Source organism: Phaethon aethereus (assembly GCF_964289735.1).
Source record: "Phaethon aethereus genome assembly, chromosome: 7".
In the NCBI taxonomy this organism is placed as follows: domain Eukaryota; kingdom Metazoa; phylum Chordata; class Aves; order Phaethontiformes; family Phaethontidae; genus Phaethon; species Phaethon aethereus.
The window spans coordinates 19,532,026-19,559,983 of record NC_138583.1 but is presented as its reverse complement, the minus strand read 5'-3'; the positions used below and the strand labels follow the sequence as shown (position 1 = coordinate 19,559,983).

Here is a 27,958-nt window from a genome sequence, read left to right as displayed (position 1 = left end):
AAAGCTAGGATTGTTTTGGTCAAGAAAACTTGCGAAGAACACTTTTTTCTTACAGCCTATAAGGTTAAATACTACTGATTTTGTTCCATTTGCACTGTCTGAAGAAGCTGATGTGACAGAAATTAAAGGATTTTAAGATTTTTTTAATTTCACATTGTTCTCTACCCAGTTCTATAAACTTACGCAGAATTTTGACATGATTTACATCAGGAGGTCTAAACAATGCTACAAATCCTACTTACACTACTATTTCAGAATGCACACAAGTAAGTACAGGTAGCCTATGAATACAATTATTGCCATGAGGCAACATCATACTCTGAAGCACCAGACTGAGTCAAAGCTCCCTCTGCAACACCTTTGGCCAATGATCAGTAGCAATCCAGGACAACATTTTTCCGCTCACATCCTTAACATTCCCAATTTAGACAAAGTTTGTCAGGGCAGAAAGAGTCCATGTGTATGCTGACAGCTCGTATCTCTCCTAGGAAGACTGCAAGCACCAGATAGATTCAGGTACAGTCTGGCTTGACATTACTAACCCCATGGTCCTGCTCCTTATTTGCATCAGCCCCTCTGAAGCGGTCATTTAACAGATGACAGATAACTGGTATCCTGAGCAGCAGGTTTGTGTAAGGAGTATATACGAGTAACTCCCTGGTATACAGGCCACTAGCACTATACCTTAGAAAAAGAATACTGGTTACAGTCTCTTAAGAAAGTGCCAAATAGATCTATTTTAGTATATTGTTAATGTTTTTTACCTAGTACATGCCCATGACAGAAAAAACCACTAGAGTGCTTCAGAAGCTCAACTGAATGATCCTGCCCTAACTTTCTAAAGGCCATCACCAACTGCATGCTGTCCAGCAAGAGTGAAAAGCGACAGCACAGCACAAAACTTCAACTCACACAGATAAACAGGGCTGTTTGTTCAAGCCAGTCCCCAGTTCACACACTTATGTAGGCTTCTTCAATCCCTCTCTCCTTCCCTTAGGGCACAAGGCAGCCTGGCTCTCCAACTGAAATACACAACACACACTGAACAGGTCAGTGGACACAACTCTGCTTTAACCTCTCACCCCTAGCATTTCTGCTACTATGACCTCTGGCATGGAACCATTATACTTCAACAGCATTTGTTCCCAAGACTTGGTAAGAAGGCAAAGACAGAAGAATTTCCTTTTGATTTGCAAACCCAGATCTACGGAATTTGCTCTGACAGGATATAAGCACATATGCAAATAAACTGAGCATCAGGCGGTAGCAAGGTCCTTCATCACAGAGAGATATATCAGTCTACTCTCAGCCTCTGCCACTTGTCTCCCCTTCATGCTCTTGGGCAAATCACTTCATCTCTGCTCCAATTCCTCATATGAAAAGGGGATACATTTGGCCTTTTTAAGTGCTGTGCCATTAGATTACCTGGAAATAATCTCAAAAAAGCAGCTCACAGTAACAGTAATCCAATAAAGGCCTCCTGCCCTACCATCCCATGTTTTCCTAAAACCAAAAGTTGACTAAGACTCTTAGTGAAGGAAACTATTTTTCAAGCTCATATTTAAATTGGGGAAATATGACACCCATATAACTGTATAACACAAGATCAAAATAATCTTCATCATCTATCACACAGAAAACCAGTAGTTCAATTTCCTTGATAGTTCACAAACTAACAGGGACATACTGGAGTCACATCTAGAAACAACTTGGCAGTGCTTGGCCACTCACTTTTGGGGTGTCAGTGTTAAGGAACTACATTGAAAAAAAAAAAAGGCAATCTAACTTTCAGAGGAGCTAATGAGTGAGGGGATGAAAACGTACATAATTTTCTAAAAAGCAGCAGTTAAACAGCTAGTAAATTCTCATGGCTTGTCAGAATGAAACCACTTCAGACAGAGCAGCATTTTGTTCAGCTTTGAGGCCAGTGCTTAAAACCAGAAAGTGACTCTAGGTAACAGAAGGACTTCGAGGGCCCTTCCAAAAACTTGGGATGAAATCCCAAAGCTCTGGGAGAGCAAGGCGAGCACCTGTTTTCCTGAACAGTTGATTTTTTTATGCTGCATACTTTACACAGAAGCTGCATTATTCTGGAGAAGCTGCATTCCAGCCAAAAGTACACAGTTAATGTTTTTTGCAGCCCCCAGCCTCCAGTGATGGATGACCATTTTATAATGAAATACTTTATGCTCAATCAACTTACAAATAACGGATGTTTTATCACACTGAATTAAAAAGAATGTTTTTAACAAAAAAAAAAAAAGGCAAAAAGCAACAGACAAGAGGATCAGCGATGAGCAGAAGCAAAAGTTATTCCTGTTAAGGGTGGTTAAAAAAAAAATCCAACTGATGTTTCACTTTAACTGTTTCACTGCTCTCCAATAACAACTGAAAATTATGCATGACCTAGTATTTGCTCTGAAAACACCCACACGTTAAGTCCTGGTCCAAACTATTGAGACATGAGAACAAAAGGCTTCTACAAAAAGGTTTTGGTCCATAACATCTCAATTAGATTTCGAAAAAGCTAAGGCTAATACCTAAGCACTGTCTGAGGATGAACCTTTCAAAATACTTTAATCTCTCATGCCCATTCAACATTACAAAAATCATTCCTCAGACATCCCTTAATCAGCTGTGGGTTTTTCTCCTCCTAGCACTGCCTCCACCTGTCAATGCTGAGTGATAAACTGGAGAAGTAAATGCCCGACGCTCAAAGACTACTGCAATTTCTAGATCAAGGTTTGGAACCAAACATCCAAATTCAACTGATAATCTTATTCAAGACTCAGTGCTTGCTGTTATACCACAGCTGTTACTGTTGTTACACACTACAGGTCAAGAAACCCCAGAGCTTACAGGGACATATTTGAATCAACACTAGCCTTTGAAAAAGCGCACAGCAGAAGCACTCATTGTACCTTTTCTCCCCAACAGCACATGAAAATGTCTCTAATCTAATCCAAGCATGCCAGAATGTCTCTTCATTCTCATATTACCTTACACTTTCAGGAAAAAGAGTCTCTTCTGATGGGAATAACGGAATGGAAGAATGCAGAAGAGTATGAGATGCAGTGGACACAAGCTACAACAAGGGAAATGCCATTAGATACTGTGAAAGACATTTTTTAAAGAAGGGTGGTCAAACACCAGAACAGTTTGCCCACAGAAGTTGTGGGAGCTCCATCCCTGGAGATATTCAGAATTCAGCTGGCTCTAACCCTGAACACATTTTCACTTCCAAGCTGGTCCTTCTTTCAGCAGGGGGTTGTAGCAGATGACCTCCAGAGGTCTCTTCATACCTAAATTATTCCAGTTCTGACTTGTGCTTACCAGAAACAACAAAACCTCTTGACATTGTACATTACAAATGTAGCCACTCTAACATCCACTGAGTGAAAAGCTTCCCTTCCCAGATCTTCTACTGGTTAGCAGCAGCAATACTAAACACAAAGCAGAAGCTCATTCCAGAACTATCCCTAGAAAACATTCATGATTTTCTAAATCAGTCTTCTAAACAGAAGCTGCAGACTCAGGCTGTGACCAAACGGGGGGCGGGGGGGAAGAAAGAGAAAAAACCCAGTTTACCAAGTCTGGGGAGTTCCAGAAAACTAGCAGAAATAGAGCATGTTGCTCCTGTCTTCTCCTAAAAAGATATGGCATCTGCTGCAGATATTAAGGTCATCAAATCGCACCTTGGTCCCAAGTCAAAACTTCAGATCTAGCACAATTCCCCCAGTCGCACTGCAACCACCTCAAGCTCCACTAAGTTCAGAGTTAATTTATGGAGCTTTCACACTACTGTTTGAAGCACTGCAAATATTAATCAGTCCAAGATTTTAGTCACAAAATCAATTCTCCTCCCCTCCCCATTCCTCAACTGAAGGCTGGCACTCAGTGAATCAGACCAAAGGGAGAATAGAGTTTCCAGCACCTGCTTCAGCTTTTAAGTTTCCAATTGAAACTGCTGTGATCTGGCAGCAGGCAGTCTGAAGATGTCATTTTCCTGCTCTGTGAAGGACTGAATCACAGCACAAAAAGAATCCAAATAGCAAAATGAGTGAAAAGAGCAGCAGCAGGCAAAGAAAGCCACAACATAACTTAATATGGCCAAAGAGAAAGAGCAGCTGAAGAGAGTGTGCTACAAAGTACCATGTCCCCTCTGAGTATCTTATTCACCCTTTGCCTCATATGATGATTACCATGGGCAGTGCTGAGTATGCAGTATTTTCCATATTTGTGACAATGCTCTTTCAAAGAATGGTGTAAAATATGACTCAACACTGTTGTGTTATTTGGAATCACCTTGTTACTAGACATTATAGACTAGGGCTCTTCACCACAGTAACATTAGGGTTTTAAATCTAAAAATATAAAATACATTCCCTCTTAAGAGGAAAGTCAGCAGGTTCATTTTATACCAGCATGCTGATGGGAAGCATCCTTTTACATGAGGACACACTGATAACTCAAAAATATAATTCAAGACATGTTTTCTCATGCAGAGAAATAAAGTCAAATACATTTATTCCTCATTATAATAGGTCTCTTAAAAAGTGATTGCAAAACTAAAACAAGAATATACCTACAAGCGGGTTTCTTCTACACACAGGAAAGAAACCCTCACTCTTAGCATAACAGTCTGCTTCAAAAAAAGGTGGGGGAGTGCACACCCTTTAGCCCTGGTCAATAGAGCATCTGTACCATCTTCTCTTAAGAATGTTCTTTAAGCCTAGGAGTTAGAATGACAAAATTCCCAAGATGAATGCAGCTTTACTGGAGTAAGAACCATTACAACAGTATGGCAGTGCTTAGAGTAGTTAAGCTGCACCTACAGACTACTGGCAGCAGTTTAAGTCTGGTTTAGATTTGTTACTAGCAGAGGACAAAAATGGAGGGGTGCAGGCATTGTGTAACAAGTTTGCAAAAATACAAGTCTCTCAATTGTTTTAAAGAAACTAAAATAAAAAAATCTCCCACATACATCCCATCAACACCCAACTTTATTTAATTTTATTCCCTTCCCCAATATGACCATTGGGATCTAATTCTTCTTCCAGCTCTCAAGGCTTCCTTGGTCACAGAAACTGCTTACTGAAATTTCCCAAAACACTGGAGAGGCAAAAAGAAGAGTGGAGAAAGAGTTAACCCACAGCTGGGAGAAAGTTTCCCTGGAAAATTGGAACACATGCTGTGGCTGTGACTAAATTTCACACTGGTTCTGTTGAGTACAAACATCCACAACTGTGTGCATTTGAGAGAGTCAGAGAAAAAGAAATGCTCCTTATATATTAGCTTCACCTGCTAGGTTCCTTCAAATGGATAATGACATGCTCTAGGGAACAGCAGAGTCCTTCAGATTCACTTTTCACTTCATATTTCAAGCAGAGATGAGGTGCCAAAGGAGAGGGGGGGAGAATGGAAGGAAGTAGTCCTTCCCCTCCCTGCTCCCACATTTTTTTGAAACATATTGGAAAGCCAAGTCTATGGTCTGGCAGAGTTGATTCCACTGTTTAAGATTAAACATGTCAGCAAAGAAGCCACCTGAGCTGACACTGAAGACATCTGTGCCATCCCAGTACATAAAAAGAGGAATTGTAGAGAGTGAACAGGGAAGAGCGTGTGCAGGCGCACACACGCACATGGATTTCAAAGATTAGGTTTTAAACAAACAGGCAGCACTTAGCTGATCAGAGGTAACTATACAGAGTGGAGATTAAGAATTACCAAGACCAACCAGCACAGAGCCACAGAAAGGTTTGGATTCAAAGAGGTCTCTGGAGGTTGCCTACTCCAACCTCCTGCTCATGCAAAGGACTGCTCTGGAGTTCTATCAGGATGCTTAAGGCCTTGCTCAGTCAAATTTTAAAAGTCTCCATGGATGGAGATTCTACTCTCTCTTTCCATGCCCCAGTATTTAACTCCCTCTAGAAAGAATTTCCCCCTATGCCCAGCTGGAATTTCTCCTGGCAAAAATTCATGACTATGGATCTCTTGGCCCCTCTGACAAGAAGTGGCTCTGTTTTTTCTGTGATCCTCCTTTAGGTAGCGGAAGACTGCAATTAGGTCCCCCTCAGCCTTTTCCAGACTAAATAAACCTAAATATTTTTAGAAGACTACAGCTACAGGGCTGTGTGATAAAGAAAGTGTCTGAAAGCAGCGGACTGGAAAAGGAACAAGCAAAGCAGACTGCAATCCTCTTCAGTCAACAGTGCAAAGAATACGATATTTCATGATGTGGATGATTCTCACAGAGGTTTTAACTGGTTAAGCACACTACAGTTAGAAAACCACTCCTTAAGCTTCGGAAATTATAAGCTATGATCTCTTCTGCTTGTTCATAAAGAAAGATGGGGAGGAATGGCATACTGTTTTCATCCACATTGGTATGCAGACTAGGAAATTGAGAACTATTCTACTGGAGAGCCAGATCAGTGTTTCAGGTAATACTTCCCTGTCTGGAGAAAGTCTGGCCGACTACATGGACAAAACCAACAATATTTGTACCTGTAATAGGGGGTTTTATTCTAACCGAAGACTGTTCTGTTAAAGAGTGGCAGGAAAGTGTTTTAAAAAAGGTATCTTCGCTGAAAGGAGATCTCAAGAGGGGTTATCCACGCCAAAAGACAGGCACAGAGAGGTGACCATTTATACTTATCTTCCCTAGACAATCAGTAAATAACAGTAGATTAAATATACAATAATACTTTCTTCTCCTCAAAGCATTTTTCACCTAACTGCACAGGGAGAAGTAGAAAGCTGGCAGACAAAACATCTAAAGTGGAAGTAGACATATGATTACTGTCAATCTCCAGGATGCCCAACATTGTGCCAGGTAGGGACAGAGAACTTCTGCTCTGCTCTTTTCAAAAGGGGCTTATTATGTGTCCATATTTAAAAAGAAGGCATGCTGGGAAGGCCTTGATTAACTATACCAGTCTTTATCTGTTTTATTGCCTCTGTTTCCCAAATATCCAAAGTTCTGTTCAAGTACATAAGGACTTGACATTTAGCCATGCCTCCCAGACAAGAACTAGTAAATGCAGGGTGAGCAGATTAGAGTAAATCATTGCTTCAATTTTCACTACATGAACTAATTTAAAAGGTTACAAAAGACCCTCAAAGCAAGGTGTTAATCACTTGCTCTCACCACAGGTATGTAACAGACTTCCCAGCTGACCTTAAGTACCTCATTTCACACTCCAAATTCTCTTCATTAATGGACAACAACAACTTTAAAAAAAACCCAAACCCACAAAACAAACAAAAACAAACAAAAAACCCAACACCATAAACGACATCCCTCTTTCCCCAGTGTCCTCTTCCAATACAACTAACCAAGACTCCACGTAAAACTGACATGATTCATTCCTAAGTCACATGAAAGTAAGAGTACTTTGTGCGTTTATTTTCTTTAGCTGAATTGCAATCAGGTGTTCATTTATATTCTTTTACATATACTGACAGTGACTTGTACTTCCTGTCCCAACTATCTACCACAGGGCTCATACAAGCAATGTATACTTGCACCTAACCTTTGATTTTTCAAAGATTACAGAACTGTCGTTAGCTACAGACCCTAAGGAGATATTCCTCTCTGTCTCGGAGAGAAGGGACACCTAGAATCCGGCATTGTTCTGTACTGGATGTTGTTAAGTCTTGGCTAAGAAACTGATAAAAAGATTTCTTAAAAAGAAAAATAAATTATTTTTTAAATTATTTCCACACACCATGAAAAACAAACCCCTTAAAAGACCACGAAGTGCCAGTCACAAACTTGATTATATTTGGGACACAGTGGAAGAAGTTGAGATTCAGGGGTGTGAGTGAGTAACTTCACAACAGGCTTTGAATTATTGGCTGTCCCCATCCCTGGAGATATTAAAAAGCTGCCTGCACATGGTCCTGAGCAACTAGCTCTGGGTGGCCCTGCTTAAGCAGGGGAGTTGGACCAGATGACATCCAGAGGTCCCTCTCAACTGCAACCATTCTGTGATTCTTACAATTCTACCTTGGCAGCCGTGCCACTGAAAATGTTTCACGAGGGCTCAGGTCCAAAGAGAATCCGGTGATGACCAGGGCCTTAGTTTTCTGCTAAGGATTTCTATCTTTTAGGTTTACAGGCCGCTTGAAAAAATGAAACCTCAACAATGCAACGGTCAAACTATTTTAGATAACTCTAAAATCAATTATCAAAGATCTCATGACTTAGAGGGTTTTACTCATGGCTTCCAATGCTTGAGGCCATCAAAACCAGAAACAGACTGGAGCCCTTACTCAGCTGTTCTTTTTAAGGTACCTCATATGATATGCAAGAGGGAGGGGGCAAATTACTTAATTGCATGTCAGACTGCAGTCTATATTCTTGCACTTGTATGCATCAATGATGATTGGTGTGGCTGCCTAGCAAGACAGACTTGAGAAGAGATTACAAACTGACCTATGATTCAAGATGTCACTATTTATTATTAATTATGCCATTTGGGAAAGCTCCTAAAGTGTGTTTGATTTGGGGTGTGGTTCCTTTTTAATTTCAGGCACTAAAGGTAACTCTTAGAAAAAAGATGGAAGTTACCTTAACTTTGAAATTAGCTTTCGTACCACCTTAACATTTTCCTCCTTCAGTAATTATTGTTTATTGGAAGCAGTTCCTTATATTTTCCAGTTCTCTTTAAAAGTGTAAGCAACTGCCTTGCTTATAAAGAAGCCAAGTTCTTCAGACTATTAAAACAAAACAAAAATTGTGTTTTCAGACTTTGCTCAGTTCTAAATCCTTTTATTCTAAGTGCTATACATCATTTATTAACTGAGTTGACAGACATTTATTTACCGTAGGAAGTCATTGGTGGGGAGCATTTAAGAAATATCAGACCCTTACATTTTACTTATTACTATACAAATTAATGTATGATGACATACTAACAAATTCAGCTGAGAGTTACATCTGCCCTAACTGTACTTACAGGGGATCATCAGTTACTAAAACATGCTGTTACCCATTGCACAGTCAATGGTGCATTTCACAAAAAAAATAATTCTGCTTCACTGTATTCTAAATAGTTCCTGCAACCACTGAACAAAAAATCAGCATATAAAAATATGCACTATTTGGACAGCAAGCACCTAGGACAAAAGAAAGCACTTTTCACAGACTAACAGAAATCACAACTGCAGCCTATTTAAAATAAATTTTTTCTGAGTTAAGCGACTATCTCAGACATAATTTGACTAGCGTATGAACAGCCACCAGGCAAGCTATGAAAAAACCCCCAAAAAACTCCCTGCCTCCTCATTATTAGGCTTTTTGGAAGCAACAATTATATATCTTGCTCTGCTCTACATCAAAATTTTTATGTCCTGGAATAAGTCCTAGCGGTTTCTTAGCTTTTTAGTATGTTTTCAGAGTAACAATCAACTCAGCAATCCAGAAGATATGAGACTTCAGAGGATACGTGGATCCTCCTATAGATACTGGAATTTCACTGTCTTCCAAACAAATCTTTTGCACTGTCCTGTTAGCCACTGAAGAGCTGTAGCAGTGCTAGTGGTGGGGGCTTGGGGTGAGGCTAGGGAGAAAGTACCTGGAAGTCAGGGAGGAAAAACTAGGAATGTCAGGGATCAATGACTATTACTCAGTAAAATCCAAAAATCTTGATAAAATAAAATTACATAAATTGACTTGATAAATCATTAACAAGACAGCAAATATTTTGACAATCATAATTTTGTATCAGGCAATCTTATTTCAGAACAAATTACAATATACAACAAAAAAATCCCAAACTAACAAGACCAAAACATACATTTCAGCAAGCTTCATGTTTAGCATACTTTGAATTTCCTTTGCTACAACCAGATTTATTCTATCAGAAATTGTATATGGTCTCTGAAGAACTAGTGCATGACCTTGCATCTCTTATGAGAAGTCACAGCTGTATTCCCACATTGACTGATAAAGACAACTGAACAGGCAAGCACAGTCCCATCCCCTCTTTGAAACAAGCCAGACATTTTAACCCATCTCACTGAAAAATGACTTGCTGCCATCATAATTAAGCATTCCTGGCTTTCTATTACACGGTTCAAAACAAAACAGATCACACTTAAAGTGCCAGACAACTTCATACTCTGTTCCCAAGTGACAAAAGGTAAGAAAAATACAATGAGGTCTCATACATCCCCTTTTAAAGGTTAACATCCTAACAACACAGATCTTAGTATGGTCAGAATTGGGTTAGGTCTCAAGGAAGATTCAGTCCAAAACCAGATGTCTTTGAAGTTAGGAAGAAATGTCAGGTACAGAAATTTTAAAAAATCAAAGAAAACATAAGAAGAGATAGGAGTTTTGGAAGCAGAATAGCTGTTAGGAAAAGTATGGTTAATAAAGCTCGGGAGCAGCAGGAAGGAAAAAAAAAAAATCCTTGTTGGAAGAACTTACGGTTAACATGACCAAAGTATCAAACTGATACTTTGAGCAACAGATTGGCCCAGAGTTAGCAAGTGGTCAATAATACCTTTCCCATTGCACAGAAAGACTAATCAAACATTAGTGTGATACTAAACAGATTTCTTCCAAATCTCTGCCTTGGTAAGCATTTCAACTTGAAATGCAATCTTCGGTTCTTATTAATATTAAAGAAGTCAGTAGGACAAACTGCAAGCCCTCCTTCCACAGAGATAATCCCTCTTCAGTTCAAGTACTCTAGATACAGGACTCCACTTCTTTTTCTGAAAATTTCAGTGAAAAATAAGATTTACTAATAAATAATTTCTGAATGCATGTCAGATATAGCTCAGCAAGCTCTGTCACTCACACCTGGCTCTGCCTCTACAGCCTGCAGCTCTGGTTTAACAAATCTGCCTCTTTGCACCACATTCTGGGAAAGCTTAGTCTGGCCACAACCCAGCCTACTTCCCACCCCGTTAAACGCTACTGGTCCAGCTGTGTTGGGTCCATATTTTTATCCTTTCTCTGCGCATGAGCTACTGAAAGCATCTCAAAAGAGGTGGTCTCAAGAAAAGTTTCACATTTAGTGTTTTTAAATAAAAGATTTAAGGTGCAAAAAGCAAATGATAGGATAAAAAGCTTAAAATCTTTGCATAAAGATCATAATCCTTCCTTGCCAGCTTTTGCATGGCCTCTTCAGCTCATGCTAAGGTTTCTTCTAGGATAAGCAAGGAAACCTGTACTGCTCACAATGCAGCATCTTGCAGCCTGTCAGCTTTAACAGGCACTGATCAGCTTGAACTTAGATCATTTCCTAAACTCTCACAATCTTCTACCTCCAGCATCTAGAAATTGATCAACTTTACCTTTGATCTCTCTTCCCTACCATGTCAAAATGGGCACATCACCAGGGCTGAGGTCAGGAAGTCATCTCTTCAGAGCTATACGCACAGATACTCCTTACCCAGACCACTGTTTTCTGCTCAGTTTCTTTAAACAATCTTTTCTTAATCGAAACCAGTAAATAACCCATCAAAAACAATTCCATGGAGACCTCTATCACGCACATAAGGAAAAAAGCCAGCTATTTTTCCAAAGCATTGTAACAGGAGCCTCTGTTATTCTGAAATAGCGGTTAATGCTCATTAGCTTAGTACTAATTAACTGTCTTCCTATTCTATAGCTTGAATGTTTGCAGACGGGATGTTAATTGGCACACCGCACTGGGAGGATCAGAGCGAACAACGAAGGATCTGCTGTCTCCTCACTGTACAGCAAGGAAGTTGAGCAATTTATGCTGTAGAGTGCAGCGTATAAATGTATCTGTGCTTCACCCAATCTCTTAATTCTATTTTTTAAGCCTCATTTAGGTTGCGGTTACCTCTTGGCACATGCTGTGTCCAGCTAGAAAAATCATTACTACTAATCCAAAAAGGTAAACTCCATTGAACCGTACAATAAGTATCCCTTGCACTCCTGTTTCTTCCTAGCCTGTCCTGCAATTGTGTCCCAATCTGCCAGCATTAACACAGATACACAGCGGTATTTATTTGATGCCTATTCCACCAAGCTGTATTCACACTAAATCCTCCATGTGTATTTAATAAATCACACTAGTTAGGTGGGCAGGATTAGTTCCAAGTCACCTAATGACTATATCATGAGCTGCAGTATTAAAGGGATTAATATTAATCTTAGCCATTTCAATTCACTGCGAGAGGCCAGTCCCCGCTCCAACAGGAGCTGCAGCAGGCAATGCAAGAAATTCTAAACAAGAACATGAAGATTAATGAGGGCTTCCTCATTCTGCCTGTGAGTCTTCTCTACCAGGATACAGGGCAGCGAATCCTCAGCAAAGACAAGCTCATAAATAAACACACACCACCACAAATACTTTGAGCAGCTGAGCCCAGCATCGAGTTGTTTTCACTCACTGTCTGCTTCTCCTGTAACCCACACCTCCAAGCACACTCAGGAATTTGAAAGGCTTGCACAGCGGCCAATTTGTTTTCTTTCACATAAAAGCACACACCTCATCACTCATAATAAATTACTCATTTTAGATGTGTTTGTGGAACTAACAGCTAAAATGAACTGTGTTCAGAGAGGATGAGCGCAGCAGGGGAATCGGAAAGGGTAACTCATTGCACTGAGGTTAAAAAGTATGTCAGACGCCAACAGATTTGACCTGCTTTATTACTGGCAAGAATGATCATTACAAGCAGGAGGAGTTCTTAAAAACTAAGAGAAAGCTCTTTCTACAGTGTTCATGTTAAACTAAAACATAAAAATGGACTGATACAACTAAACAAACTGATTTTCTGACTGAGTGCTGCATTTCATCACAGCACAGGCAAAGATCCCAAAGTAAGGGTCCTGGCCTCACTTTATTGATATGCAAGAATATCAACCATAATAACTAGCACAAAAATTCCAGAAGTAAATCTTGGTCTACTACAGATTTAGATGTAGTTGAGTGCTGAAAAAGGAGTAGCCTTTTACAGCTCACAGTTAATTCAGGGCACCACAGAAGCTACACAAGCCAGTCAAACAGCTGCATCCTGGAGACTAGCTGGGAAAAACACTAGATGGAAAAGGGGGAGTTGAGTCAGCAATATTCCCTGCCTTTACTGAAAAACTCTTAGACCCTCAAAAAAAGAGTCAGAGATCAGATTAAACTGGAGTATAGGCCTGTCACAAGCTATTAACAGCTCAGCAGGTCCTCCAGGCACAACAGCAGCCTCAAAAACTCGGTGTGGATACAGTGGAAAGCTGAATATGGTACACCCGCTTGGAAGCGAGCAGCTCACAACTGACGGAACAGGAAAGGACCACTGCATTAAATATGGCAGAAGAAAAAGTTTTGAACTTGTGTTATACTAACATGTAAGTGATGTGAGGGAATGGTGCCAGTTTATCCAAGTTTATAAACTAAACACCAGCAAACAGACTTAAAGTGGAACCGTATCACATGCAGCTGAGCAGATGGGAAGGTATCCATTAAGTGCACTCTCCAACGCTTCCAGAGGCAGAATGGAACAGAGGTGGAGTTGACATTTTCTGTATCTGTAAAAAATCTGCTGTTCTTTCACATGAGAAACATCTGGCAGCAAGGAAGTGCACAGCTCACACTCTTACGCCTGTTTGTCTGGTTTGGGGAGTTTTTTGTTTGTTTGTTTTTAAAGGAAAGGACAAAGGAGGAAAATCCAAGATTCAACAAAGTGCAATATGCTTGTTGAATTGCTCTCAGCAATCAAAGAACTCAAGTCCCAATGCACCTTTGAAAAGGTAAAAAGCATGCCACGGGCCACGCAGCTAAAACCATTTCAGATGCTCAAGGAAGGATTTTGTGTGGTGGGTTATGCTATTTTGAAATGAGTGGAACATTTTACATTCCAAATGCACATTCAGTTATAGGCAGACTCTCAAATATATTTTTCGGGACAAATAACCAGATAGTCAACATAGCCACATAAATGTTTAACAGTTTCAAATTGTAGAATGGCTGATTTAAAAACTGACATATATTGAGTTTCATATTTAAAAGTCCACAAAACTGAACTCTCAATCTCATGACTCATTATTAAAAAAACCCCAAAAAAGTCTGCAAAATATGAAATTATCTGTCCCTAGGTTTGAAAGTTTTAAGTTCCTATTAGCCTATCCTCAAACACCACTATGGTTAGTCCAACAGCAAAGTAACATCTGCCAAACTGCGAAGGCTGCAAGAGGCTAGAGTACTTGACATGTTTTCATCTATGCACACACTTAACACTGAATGTGTAGACTCTAAGGTAAAGCACCAGCCAAAAGAAACAAAGTAGTAAACCTTACACTCTGGTGACCAAATGGGAGTAATTAGTCATTAGCTGTCTTTTCACATTTACTCTAGCCCAATCTGAAATACATACTCAAAAACTGTAGTAGCTCACTTAAAAATTCCATTTCTGGGTTCTCTTAAACAAGGCAGTCTTCATTAAATCGATTTCTAGAAGACGGGTTTGACTGAAGGACAGACATCCAGCTTGCAGTTTGCTTTTTGAGCTGTAAAAGCTGTAACTGGTAACTTAGCTGCCACAATGTTGTGAGCAAGAAACTAGTTTTCTTCCACCTACTAAGTTTCATTTCTAGAAGTGTTTGGTCTTTATAAATCAAAAATAATAAAATACTATTACACATTAAACACCAAGTTGTTTGTTTTCTGGGTTTTTAGGTTTGTCGGGCATTTCTTTTAAATGCAGAAAGCAAGACATTGAAAACAGAGCCCTCTACACTCAAACTCCCCTACCACTGCCAAGAACACAATCTGTAACTTTCACCTTATTTTACAAAACCAGTAAAAGCAAACTCTGCTTACAGCTTCAAAAGGGGGGTAGGTAGCAGGGTATTTTTAGCACTTTGGCAGGGACAAAGACAGTCCCAGTACCAGACATTCTTGTAGTGCTAACAGGCTGCAAAACCCTCATACGAAAGATGCTATTCAGACCTGTGGACACTGTATAAATATAGGCGTATGTGAGAACTATTTCTGTGCACGATAGCAAATTTTTCCTCCCCATGAAGTCCTCTATAGATGAAGCCATTCTGCCTGCTGCTGTGTCCACAGTCCATTCTGCACACAAGGTCAGGCCCATCCAGTGGAGCTGCATCAGTCTCCTGGAATGCTGAAGTCCACATATTTGCCATTCAACATGAAAACTGCTTTTCAAGTTCAATCAGCTATAAATGTTGCTTTGTTTTAATTTTCCACTGAACTTCCTGGAACCTATTATCAGACTGTCAGGGATGTATATTTAGCAATGGCAACACGGCCTCTTTGCCGCTGCCCCACTGCTCATGTCACCTCCAATAAACAGAAAAACAATCCCCCAGCAAATGACAATTTTTTTTGCAGGCTATTTACTGCCAGCACGAGGTAGTGGGTGAAACTGGAAGTGCATGAGGAAGCCTTCATCCACTTTTTTTTTTTTTTAAAAATCAAGTGATCCCTAGAGGAGAGGGACAAAAGGGAACACTAATTTATCATTTATACATTAAGTGTCATCTACTGCTTTGAGCTGATATCCACAAAGCTCTTAGTCTAAGTGAAAAATGTTTGCAAAGAAAAGCTAACTCAGTGAAAATACTTGCCTTTTATACCTGCAATTGTCTACATTTCAGAGTCCTTTTAAATGGTCATGCATGAAATTACTGCATCTGCATATATTATTATTCTTATGCAGTACTGCTTGAGCACTAGAGCTTAAAAAAAAAGTTAAGATTATGAAGTCTGGTTCACCTCCCTGTTGAAACATTACCTCATAGAGAAGGGTTGTCACTCCTGTTTCTGCAAAATAAATTTAGTGATACGAACGTCTCTCAAAAGAAACATCACCAACTGGGAATGGAACGTAGATACAAAACTCAAACAGCTAATGGACTGTCGTATATTGTTAGAGCTAATAGACTGTGGTATATAGTTAGCATCCTTTATGACAGATGGCAAGTTACATGTGGAACTAAGAAAAATAACAGTGATTCAAAGCATTTCATATGGAACAGGAAGTCTGCTTCAAGAAACCAGAAAGTCACAAAGTCAAAATACTTAAAACCCATGATGCAGCTAACACCTGCATACAACTAACTCCACCAAGTGTAAGCAATTAGTCTAGCCTTCCATTCTTCTATTTATGGCAATCTTCACTTGGGGCTTCAAAGTAAATACTGCTTTAAACCTGTGGAGATGCATAAAGCCAAGCTCTGGGATCTGAGATTTTACCTCTCTGCAGATGGAATCACTAGGTTCTGCACAGGAAGGGAATACACATGCTGGTCATTTCTAATTTCAAGTCTGTCTAAATAACTAAAGGTTTAGGTAACCAGTAACTGAAGAGAACTGAATGAAAAATTCCAATCTTTCTCAACAATTTGGAGTACTTTGAATACCACATTAATCAGACAATGTATCAAAAATCTCTATAAAATTTGGTACATCAACACCAGAATTACAATTGCACCCTGAAACATGCCAATTTTTAAATTAATTCCTTAATGGACTCTTCCCAAAATAAAGTACTATACTATAAGTACAGATACATCAAAAGGCATACAGTGAGGAGGTGCCACCTGTGCACTGTAAGCACAAACAGCCTCTTTTTCTTTCTCTCCTACACAGTTGCTCCATGAGACTTCTCAAGGATCCTCACTCAAGCCAAGGGGCATCCTTCATAATGCACACACAAAATTAAATCTGTATGACAAATAGTAAGAAAAAGTCCAATAGATAAAAAGTTGTAACAAAAGCAAACACTGTAAGAGAAAACCAGCTGCTCAGCCACCCCAAAAACATCGTGTGTGCAAAGTAGTTGGCAGCTGACATTGAAACTTGACAGCAACCATTGAAACTTGTCCCTTTTCAGCTGCAAAACCTCTGCAACAGAAAAGGCCACCCAGTAAAGCTTGTAGAGCAGTACATTGAATTCATTCTGCTAAGGTTCACTTCAAACAGGAATTGTGGCTGCACAATTGCTAGACAACTGAAAAAGTAGCCATACACAACAGCTTAGAGCAAAATTTGTATGACATTTTAATGCACCAAACCACTTGGCAGCTTCCTGCCACAAACAGCAACAGGTAGAAATGAATGAACAAAACACCTTTTTTTATTAAAGCTAACAGTTACTTTATATTTCCTGTCTATTCTTCAGAGACTGGAATATCTTCCTTCTATTTTCTGTCAGAGTTACGGACAAATAAACACAATTTAAAAAGCAATACCAGCAAACTTTATTGATTGAGGTCATTTAAATTAATAAAATGTAACCTGTTAGACAAGAAAAAAAATACCTACACTTGTGAATTGCATTAAGGTGAATTAAAAAGCAAAAGTCTATTTATGACCTGAAAAAGAAAGTTCTTGTCATCTAGGGATTGTGATAAAGATCTCCCTGAAGGCCAACTCTTGTGACACCTACAAGATGTTAGCTCTGCTATACTTGCCTTATATATTTTATCTATGTACATACAGTATGTATACATACTGTATAGATAATGACTGACTTTTGCCAAGGAAGGAGGCTGAGTATTAGGAACAAAAAAACCCCCTAAAACTCAAGCTGAGGACTGCTGAGGCTGGTAACTGGACTAACAGATAAAAGAGTGACTCAGTGCTGAGAATATCTTACAAGCAGGTATCTAACATTGGAAAGGCCTACACAGCGCCAGTGGCCACCCATCTTCTCAAAGAGAGTTAAGCAACACGGACTGTTTTCCACTTCTGGAAAGAATCTAAGAATTACTGTAGTAAACGTGTGGGTGCATGTAATTTGAAGACAGAAGAATTAGATGAAACAGCCATTAAACATTAAATTACCGATAAATGGAAACTCCACCACCCTCAACACAAATACTCTAATTTTAAGCAAATACCCAACTGCTTTCAGAACAAGGGTAATATAATATAAGCTCCCCAGGGCTTGAACTGATAGCTTAACACAGCACCTGGGATGATCAGGCCTAATTTCTAACTGGGCTCTTTGAATGGTGGAACAAATTAAGTACTAAGAACATCCATCGAAAACATATACAACATGGTACAGAAAGACCCTTGTAAACATTCAGACCCAGTGCAACCAGATTAGTAAATGGAAATTCTACACGAACTCTGAGTGGAATCTCTTTCCACCTTTCAGATAATTTATAGCTTAATGTCAGCTAAACATAGTAACTAATCCCATTTGTCCACTGAAAGTAAATTCTTGGCTGCTCTTCCAACGTCATTGCAGACATTGCTGTCAATCCCCAAACTGTGGCCTGTCCAATCAAAGTGTCAGCACTTACCTGCTGCTCAACACTTTGGACACATGGGCTGTCATATCAGTCAGTGACTGATCAGGCGCAGAAATCAGATAGAGCCTTCTCTTGACAACCAGATATGATTAGAGTCCAAGCTACGCATCAGTCTCCGAAGCCTAACAAATGCATGCCCACGTTAGCTTTACTGTTTATGACAAAGCTGCTATCATCTTTGCAAACACTTGTTGAGAACAGGCCAGTGAGAACAGCAATAGCTGCAAAAAACAACCCCCTCCTCCTTTTCTGTGTGCAAGTGATTAAGGTCGAAAATGCTAAACAACCAGTCCAAGGATCAAAAGTCCTCTGCAGACTCACAGAGGAAGTAAAAAAACAAGAAGAAAGAATGATCAGCTGGAGCTTGAATTCCCACTACAAAGTCTAAATCCAGAGATGAAGAAAGGAGTCATTCTTGAAATAAGGCTGGTCTCTTTCCAAATGCACTTTAATTTTTACACCAAGTACAATACATCAACTGAAAAATGACAGCAGAAACAAAATGCTATCATTCACCTTATAGAGGCTATTGAGTAGCTGAGAAAGAATTTTAATTTATAACTGTGTTTTTGGAAGTTCAGAAGGTAGTCCTAAAATTTAAATCTTGCATGTGCTTTTTTTTTTTTTTTTTTAACCACCTCTTCCCTGACCTTGGCTGCATATGAATCAACGAATGAAAAGTCATTTAGAATTTATATTTAGAATTTTAGATGCTTCCAGCATCTTGTGCTGTGTGCTGGTTTTGTCTTTGCCAGGTAGGGCTCCATACAAGCCATCTAGCATGCTCACCTAATGGGAAGAGGACACAGCCATCTTGTCAAGACACTGTTCCCTCAGTGAGTCCGCAGCCCCAAGGCAGTACTGAGCAAATGCAAGTGAGGAAGTATGACACTGTGCTATTTCTAGCTCACACAGATTGCTTCAAAACCAGAAACATGGTCCCAATAAAACAGGTCCAGCCATTCCAGTACTAAGTTTATCAGTAATAATGTCAAAGCTCCACAAAACTTCTTCCCACCACAAATGCAAAAAGCCTATGCCAGGATGACCTTAGATTTTTTTTAGCTCATGAGTCAAGTTTGCCCAGTGCCGTCATATTCTAATAGAGAGCACAAACCTGACAGCAGGAAATGACTCCAGAAGCCACAGCTGTTGCAGAGTCCAGTCTTCATCTTCCAGCCATGAGAACTACTTCGTTTCCTTCTTTGATCAACATGCCCAATGACTAAAAAAGGATGGTACCCCAAACCTGCTAATAATGAAGAAATTTCCACCATTCACATCTCTACTTCAAAAGCAGAGAAAGTCTATGAAGGAACTGTTACTTCTCTATCCATCTGCTTAGAAGCTCAAGTCCTTAGAAGCTTGCTTCTCTAGCACCAGGCATGCACAGCGCTGTACCAACAAATCATGTTCAACAGTCCAAAAGGCTCAGAAAAATTCTGTACAATCCACCACAATATAATACAGAATAATAACTGTTCTTTACAATGGAAATATTTTAGAAGTGAATGACTGCAAATCCACATTGCCATGAAGACTTGACACCACTGGGAGTAAGAAGATTATTAAAGGCTTTCTAGCTAATATTCCAATTTAAAAAAAAAAAATTAGTAAATTGCACTGCCCACAACCGTCTTCTAGTTCCTTCCTCTACAAGAAGCAAATGACAATCTCAGGGAAGGAAGGGAGTGGAGAAGTACATATGTCTGAATTTCGTTTTAATGTCCTATTCTTAGCTCTCTATTTGACTAAGTTAAAACATAAAGCGAAAGCGAAAAGCAAAAACTGGCAGTAAGGAAATCCCTTTTCATTTCAGTTTACTTCAACATGCCACATACAAAAAGCTAGCTTTGCACTTTGACACCAGATTAGATCCACAAGAAAGACAGATATAATTCCTCAGAGTATGTACAACAGATTTCCTAAGGAACCCTGTGAGGTTAATTCTGTGCTTCGATTTCCCATCTGTAAAGTGGCAGGAATGCTTCCTCTCTCCTGCCCTGTGCCACTTTTAACGAAAATATTTATGCATGCTCAACACTTAAAAACAACTGGCCTAGACATACTTGGAGCTTCTGAGAACTACCAAATTACAAATAATATTATTAAAATAAATACATTGAAGCAGTAGCTCACACTTTAAATTAATCAATAGAGTTCAATTACTCACCAGATTCCTGTGAACTATTTTCATTTAAATCACTGCTGAATACCGTTCTACATCCATTGCAAAGCAGGAACTGTGGCTTTGCAGACTCCAAATGTACTATAATCAACAGCTCGAGAAAAAACTGGACTCCACTATATTGCAGACGTGATTGCAAGTCCATAACTTGAGTAGCATATGAGGATTTTTTTCCCAAGACATGAACTTTTTTCTTTATAGTCCCTCCAAGAGCATCCATGATATTTCAGAGAGCCCTGGAAAAGACTTGGTCAACTCAGAGTGAAAGCAGAGGAGTTCTATTCCTGGAGGAATGGCTGTTTTCATAAGGAAAACAACTACCTCACAGTTTAAGTAATTACTTAAAGCAAAAAAGCTAGGGAAAAAAAAACCAAACCCAAACAACACCCTACCAATTGCATGTGCATTACTTTTCTCCAAGTGTATCCCCCAAAGAAAGTATATTCCCCCAAAGAAAGTATATTTTCCCAAAGAAAGTAGGGATTGTCAAATTGCTCCCCAATTACTCTGCTCCTATTAGCCCATGAAAATCTGCAGCTGAACCATGGTATGAGCAATAACTAGTCCTAAACATCAGAGCAAACTTCAGGATTCAGAAGCAGAACTGCCTGGATGTATGGGGAAGAAGCAGAAAAATATCCATTTCGCCGTTCTAGTTAAATCCCACTACATATTCAAGAAGAGGAGGCATTCATCCCTCTTTACAAACAAAGTGGACATCAGAGGAAAGTATTAATGTACAATTTGATGACCCACCAATACCTCCTCCATCATCTCTTCTCTAGGGGAGAGGAAGGGATACAACCTAATGAATAGGAATGACACATTCATTAGGTTTTTGTTTACACATTATTATTCAATACTAACTTTCAAAATGGACTATGATAAACAGGAGAAACGTAATCTATATATAGTATTATGCAGAAGAGCTGTTGTGCTTTAAATTCACCTTCTCCCTTAAAACAAATTAACGTTTAAAGTATAGATAAATTTTCACAGGGAGTAAAGTGTTTGCTTACTGAAAGAGTTCGGGGTGGGGGGAATTACTTGCACACAATACAGCAATAGTGCAAAGATAACAGAAAACTGGGTATTTTCATGCATAAATAAACACATTATTGTAGTACCCTCTGCATGACTTGCATTTGAACATCTAATTTACCAATCATCTTTAAAAACTCAAGGAAGAGTAGAAAAACCAACACCTGTAGAATTCTAATTTGGGGGCAAAAGTACATACTCATCCTTACTTTTACGTATTGTCCTTCATCTCACACTTTACCCTTCATTTACTTAGTCTACCTACCAATACACATTCAGTGGTAGAAAACAACTCATTGACACTACAAGACTAGAATGAAAACTTAATTTTATTGCCTGCAGGCTGCATACAGGCAAACCACCAATTCTGCCTAGCAAAAGAAATTAAATTAGGAAGGTATCCTTAATCAGTACCAGGACTGCTGGCCTCAGCCTCTCCTCTCTCTCCTCTACTTCATAATGCCTATTATCTAACTGAAAAGGAAAACTTTGATCGTAATGGTTTCCGACACCTGATGAGAATAAAGAAACACAAAGGGACCTGGTGATGTGTTATTTAACGCATGACTGTTTTAATAGGGCTGTCTAATTTTTGGAGGCACAGGGCCCATATCCAATGCCCCTCACAGCAACTCATCAGCTATTTGCCACATTCCATTCACCACATCACATGACTGCGTTACTGGCAGTTCCTGAAGGTTGGTTTAATCACCTTTTGTATACTACAATAATTTCCTGGGTTAGAAAAGGTTAATTAGAGGCAGAGCTAAGAGTGGAACAATTTGCTATATTGCAACATTATGAAATTTTTACCGTTCACAAAAATCTCAGAACTAAGTATGAGTTACAACAAGTTACACAATGTTACTGTATTTCTCAACCTCGTATCCCTCAATGCATTACATCCTGGCGTCTTTAGCCTAATTTTCTCAAATGTGAAATTTAAGATACAGACTGCCAAGGTGATTTTTCCAGTTCCCATTCATCCAAATATCTTGTTGGTGGGTTCATCCAAAGTCCTTTTACACCAACATGAAACTTCTGCATAGAAGTCAGCTCCACAGGAAGAGCAATGGTTACCTCCAGTGTTGTAACAGGCCACCTCCACTGTCCTAACCGTCCATATCTTGGGCTGCAAAAGTTTCATGCCACTAAAGAACAACTTCTTTATTAAAACCCACTTTTGCCATTTGCGTCTCGCTAGCTAGATTCCCTACTCCCAAGTCTGAAAAAAATCATCTTCCATCAAAACCCAACTCAGCTCAAGACAAACCCCCTACACCTCCATTTTTAGTTAATTTCAGTGTAAAGAAGCTTACTGACAAATTCTCAGAAATCCATTCTATACTCAATACCCTACACATTCACAGAGGACATACTGAATTTCTTGTCACAGAAGAAACCAACTACTCCTAGCCTTCTGTTTAAAACTTAGTCTTAAGTACAAAACTGAAGCTATTTGCCCAAAGCTGACATGCTACAATTATTTGGGGTTGATGGGGAAGGCAGCACTAGTAGATCAGACAAATTTTTACTTGCAATGATAAGGTAGTAAAATAAGTACTTTTCTGACACAAAGTGGTCCCATAGTTCAGTCTTTAAACTGGATTTTCCTATGAAGAAAAAGAAAGTCCCTCCCCTCACTCCCCCCTCCCCAAGGTGGCACATGCACAAGCTTCAAAAATTTAAATGCCAAATTCTAAGCAGGAAACGGCCCCTGTTCTGTAAAAAAAGGTAACTCTCCAGGTAGCCAGTTGAGTGTTTCTCCTTACCACCAAGTCTAACTTCACCATATCAAGGTAAAAACCAAAACCCATCACCAAATAATCCGGCTGATGGAATAGCAAGCGTGGAATCTAAGTACTGACTGCTCAAACAGATACCACCAACCATTCCAAAACCAAGGGATTTAACTAAAAATTGTGAGAGAAGACCCTCAACATGAACAAAGACAAAGAATGATGAACCCAAATTTGGTTATCCTAGACATTATTAGCCTCCACAAATACTGGAATTTATTTTTGCTATAACTAACAGCAGATGAAATAAAAGTGCCATCCGGAACCAGGGGATGCACTGCTCTTAATACAATTCAGCAAACAGCCACATCTTCTTTCTAATACAGTTAAGTAGTCAACAGTACACAATCTAAGGTTAAAGTGTGCTACAGAAGAACAGAGACCCTGTTCCACCACTGCTTCATCAGTTACAATCAGAATTACTACCATTCAGATTTTTACTACCACCAAAAACCCATGTAGCAGACCAATTGCCAAGCAATTGCCATTCAGCCTCTTGCAAATCCTACTGGTCAAAGCTAATCCAGCAATACAGCAGCTACAGTTCAGAAGCTGGTTTTGTATCCTACACAATTCTTCCATCAACACTTCAGAGACCCCAAACCTGATTAATTACATTTGCCTGGGACCCTCCATCCACCCAGCACATTGCTGAAAGCTGCTGAAGCAGGACAACAGTTGCACCCTCCTTCACACCAGGCATAAGCCAAACTTGTCATTCCCTGTTTAAAGTGCCATTAACTGGCCAGATTTACAGCTCCTAACCAGCCGCTCCAAGGCAGCTCATGGTAATGCCTTCTATTTATCGCTACAAATTGCCCCAAGTCACATGGAAACTTCCAGTCCAGGTTACGCAGATAACAACATTTTATCCCAAAAGACTATCTCTGCTTTCAGCCACAAGTCACTTCAAAGCCCACACAGGCACCAGAACTGCACATTTGTCTCTGTTTCTGGTAACATGAGCAGCACCAGGAATCATGCTATCATTCCAGTAATTTATGTATAGAAATCAAATTATCAGATATTAAAAAGCCTAAACTAAAAAAACCAAACCTTTAAAAATGTGACCTCCATTGTTACACGGGTGGCTTAAAAGAATATTCGCTACTATCCTTTCTGTACCCGGTCATTTACCAGTCCATGAATCCTGGAACATCAACCTTTAAGCAGCAATTTACACAGTGACTGTACACTACATTCTCTTTTACAGACATGTATGACTAACAATAGAAGGGATCCATCAATGTGATTGAAATTTCAAAAAGGAAGAGAAAATGACAAGATGTCCTTCAAATGCCTTCTATAGCTGTAAATAGTCTCCAAACAGGTAAGAGAAGTGACCAGGATGAAGTTGAAGATGAGTCAGGTCAGGCAGCTGCCATCAGCCTCTGTCACTACTTAAACACCAAGGAAACCTTCCCTTTGGTCTTTCAAGGGGCAATGGGTGGGGGTGTAATCCCAAACATTTTCCAACAAAGACAACAGAAAAAAGTTACTCAAAAGAGATGAATTAAGTATACATCTCATTGAAATAAATTGCATCCCATTTTCCAACAAATTAACAGATTAATCCTTTATGCTTCCAGACAGCTCATTATCCATGTAGAAATCTCCTTCTCTTTCTCATGGCTTATTTCAAGTCACATCTGGCCTATATTATCAGCACAATCAAGACTCTGCAGGCCAGGTTATCTACACAAAAGTTAATTACATCTTGTTTTGTTTTAATTTTATTCATGCCTTTTTAGTTAGCCGTTATCTTAATGCTCACCAAATGCCCTTACCCACCAGTTTTCTGAGGCTCCAGAAAGTTGGGTGGAACACATTTAAATTGATCATTGGGGGGAAAAAAAAAAAAAAAAGAAAAGCCACTGAGATACCAAAGTCTCTTAATGTAATCACCAAGAAGGACAAGCTTTGTGCACTTCCCTTCCCTCTCGTTCTGACTGATTAACCACGACCTTATGTTTAAAATTGCTGCTTGGGTTAAACCCTTCAGAAGGCCTGGTTCATCTATAAAGCACCAAAGTTAATCTTCAACAGATTCCATTACAGTCCATTCAGCTATTCTAGCAATGGTGTTTGAACATGCTTCCTCCATAGAGCAGGTCTTTATCCAAGGTGGTGTTAGCTGTCTTGTTATTTTGAGAAAGCAGACTATGTCCTTTTCTTCAACCCCCATACCCAACCCTTCTCATCCTGGACAATATGGAACCCAATGCAGACTTTATCCACTCCAAGAATGAGGGGTATAAACATAGCAATACAGTCGCTAAGCACAGGGACAAGCAGGCTTCCTTTTGGTGGTGTCAAGCTCAAGTCATCCTTGCCTACCACATTTTTTCACTTAAGCAGTCAAAAGCTATTTGCACAGGAGGGGGGATGAGTTAACACATTATTGTAAGTGGTTGCCAAAATAGTTCTTCATTAGCCAGCCTTTAGGCAGACCTCACTGGGCTAGCAGACAGTGCACTAAAATACTTTGGTCCATCACCTTTCTGCTTCAGAACACCAAGCTCAAGAATGAAATAGTATTCTAGCATTGAGGCCAGTCAGAACTAAGACCTTTTTCTAAACAGAAGCGAGCAGGCACAGCTTCAGAAGTCAGTCCCTAGGGCTCTAAAATAACAGTTCGGCACTCTCATCATGAGGCTGAGAACTTTGCAAGAAGGAACCGGCTAAGTCTGTATCTACTTAGCCAATTTACATCTAAGGCAGTGCAGAAACTCTTGGCTAGCTGCAGAACATCTCCAGAGAAGTGCCTTTGCAATAGCTACAAAAAAAAAAAAAAAAAAAAAAGACATTAAAGAAAGCTGACCATGATCTGTGCTAAAATATTTAACATTTTTCTTTATTTTGTCTAACACTAGATCACAGTCTAACCACCTCTGGTATCTCAGGTGTGTTAAATCCAGTAAACATGCTAAGCCACGAAAACAGCCCTGACAACCCTCCTCCCCACCCCATACTTTTGCAACAATACAAAAAAGCCCACGGGAAAAGCATCCTTGAAGTTATCTATGCTGCGTTGCTAGCTGTGATGGAAAGGAACTGTAAGATCCAGGTTCTGATTATACTGCACATCTGCACTGTCTGAGGATGTATGTTATACCGGCAAAATTTAGCACGATGAAAGTTAACAAAACTGCTTTGTACATACCTCAACACAAAACATGCTATGTAAGCAGAATGACTGCCACACATCTAACAATCCATATCATAAATTTATACAAACACAGTGACAGTGGTGAGGGAACACAGTTATTTATAACTAGCACAGATGTGCTAACAGACATAAACAGCACAGGTAAGTTTGAGGAGCAGATAGACCAGTTCTGGAGAACCCTGCTATGATGAAATAAGCCCTCAAGATTCTGCCCAGCCCAGCCTTTACAGCTGTCTGCTCCACCTCCCTCCAAAATTATCAACCCCGACAGCAGACTTAAACAAAGGAAATATATGGCCACCCCAGTATGAAGTCCAGCAGATGATAAAAAGGCACAACCGCTGACCATTATCCCTATGTTGACAATTTTTTTTTATGGATAATGACACAACAAAAACTCCACCCTGCCAGCATAGCATTTTGCTCAATGGAATGGTTTACAATATTCTATAAACCACCACAGTACGACTTTCCAGATCTCATGTCAGCTGCCTTAGTCAACAGAAGCTATTCTGGGTAAGAAAAGGAACTTCCACCTCCAAAGCCTTTTCCCTTCACCCACATTGAAGAAAGGCAAGGATGACGACTTCACAGCTACTGAATGATGCCATGACTAGCTCTCCAGGGAGCAAATAACTGCCAGTCATCCCAAAGAAAGGGGATACCTAGTCTTCATTCACATCCCAAAGATCAGCAGCACATCACATAGCTTTTTCAAAGCTGAGTTGCATGTAACTGTATGAAACCAAACTAAAAATAGGTCTAAGAGGATTTAACACTGGGGACTCCATAACTTCATTGACTGGATCAGAACAGGAAAGGCTAAAAATGAAGTATTTTGCTGTCTCACCAGAAAGGACTAGTGCTGATTGAGTAAATATGGTACGTCCTGATCCGACAGCTCTTCAGCCTTGAGCCCTACGCACAGAAAGCACCCAGGACAAGATTCAGGATGTGGCTCCACAGTTATGAGGACACCAGCCACCCTGTGAAGCCAGCCCGCTCAATGACCCAGAGAGATGCAATTTCTACCACGCATTCCCTGTGTAGTGACAAGGGTTAATATTCAGATATCAGGTTCAGTCCCAAAGAGATGCACCTCTGAATTGAATTTAGGTTCAGAAGGCTTGTACTATGCTTTATGTGCCTCAGAATCCTGGGATGACTCTTGCTCACTAAACACCGATATTTGTATGAATAAAAATGAAGGGATTTAACAAATCTTGTTCCTGCACACAGTTGTCAAAAATCTGACCTTTAGAACAGGAAAAAGAAGGGGGATTTAAAGGTTTAAAGAAGAGGCAGTAGCTGCCTGATGTATAACAAACCTTTGAAAAATTATGAAGCAGTGAAAATCCCCTACAGGTCCCAACAAAATGTGTCCAATTTGCATTCCTGCAAGCCTTCCATACACACCACTCTGCTCCTGTGTGTACACAGGCAAATAAATCCCTAGGAATAATACAACTGGGACCTGAATCTGATCT

General features: G+C 39.7%; 1 protein-coding gene across 1 annotated transcript in view; it reads right to left on the bottom strand.

The window, feature by feature from the left end:
* Positions 1–27,958, bottom strand: part of GBF1 (golgi brefeldin A resistant guanine nucleotide exchange factor 1) — a gene marked incomplete at both ends in the record, with an annotated part of 101,872 nt that overhangs the window by 55,418 nt on the left and 18,496 nt on the right. The window lies entirely within an intron of this gene.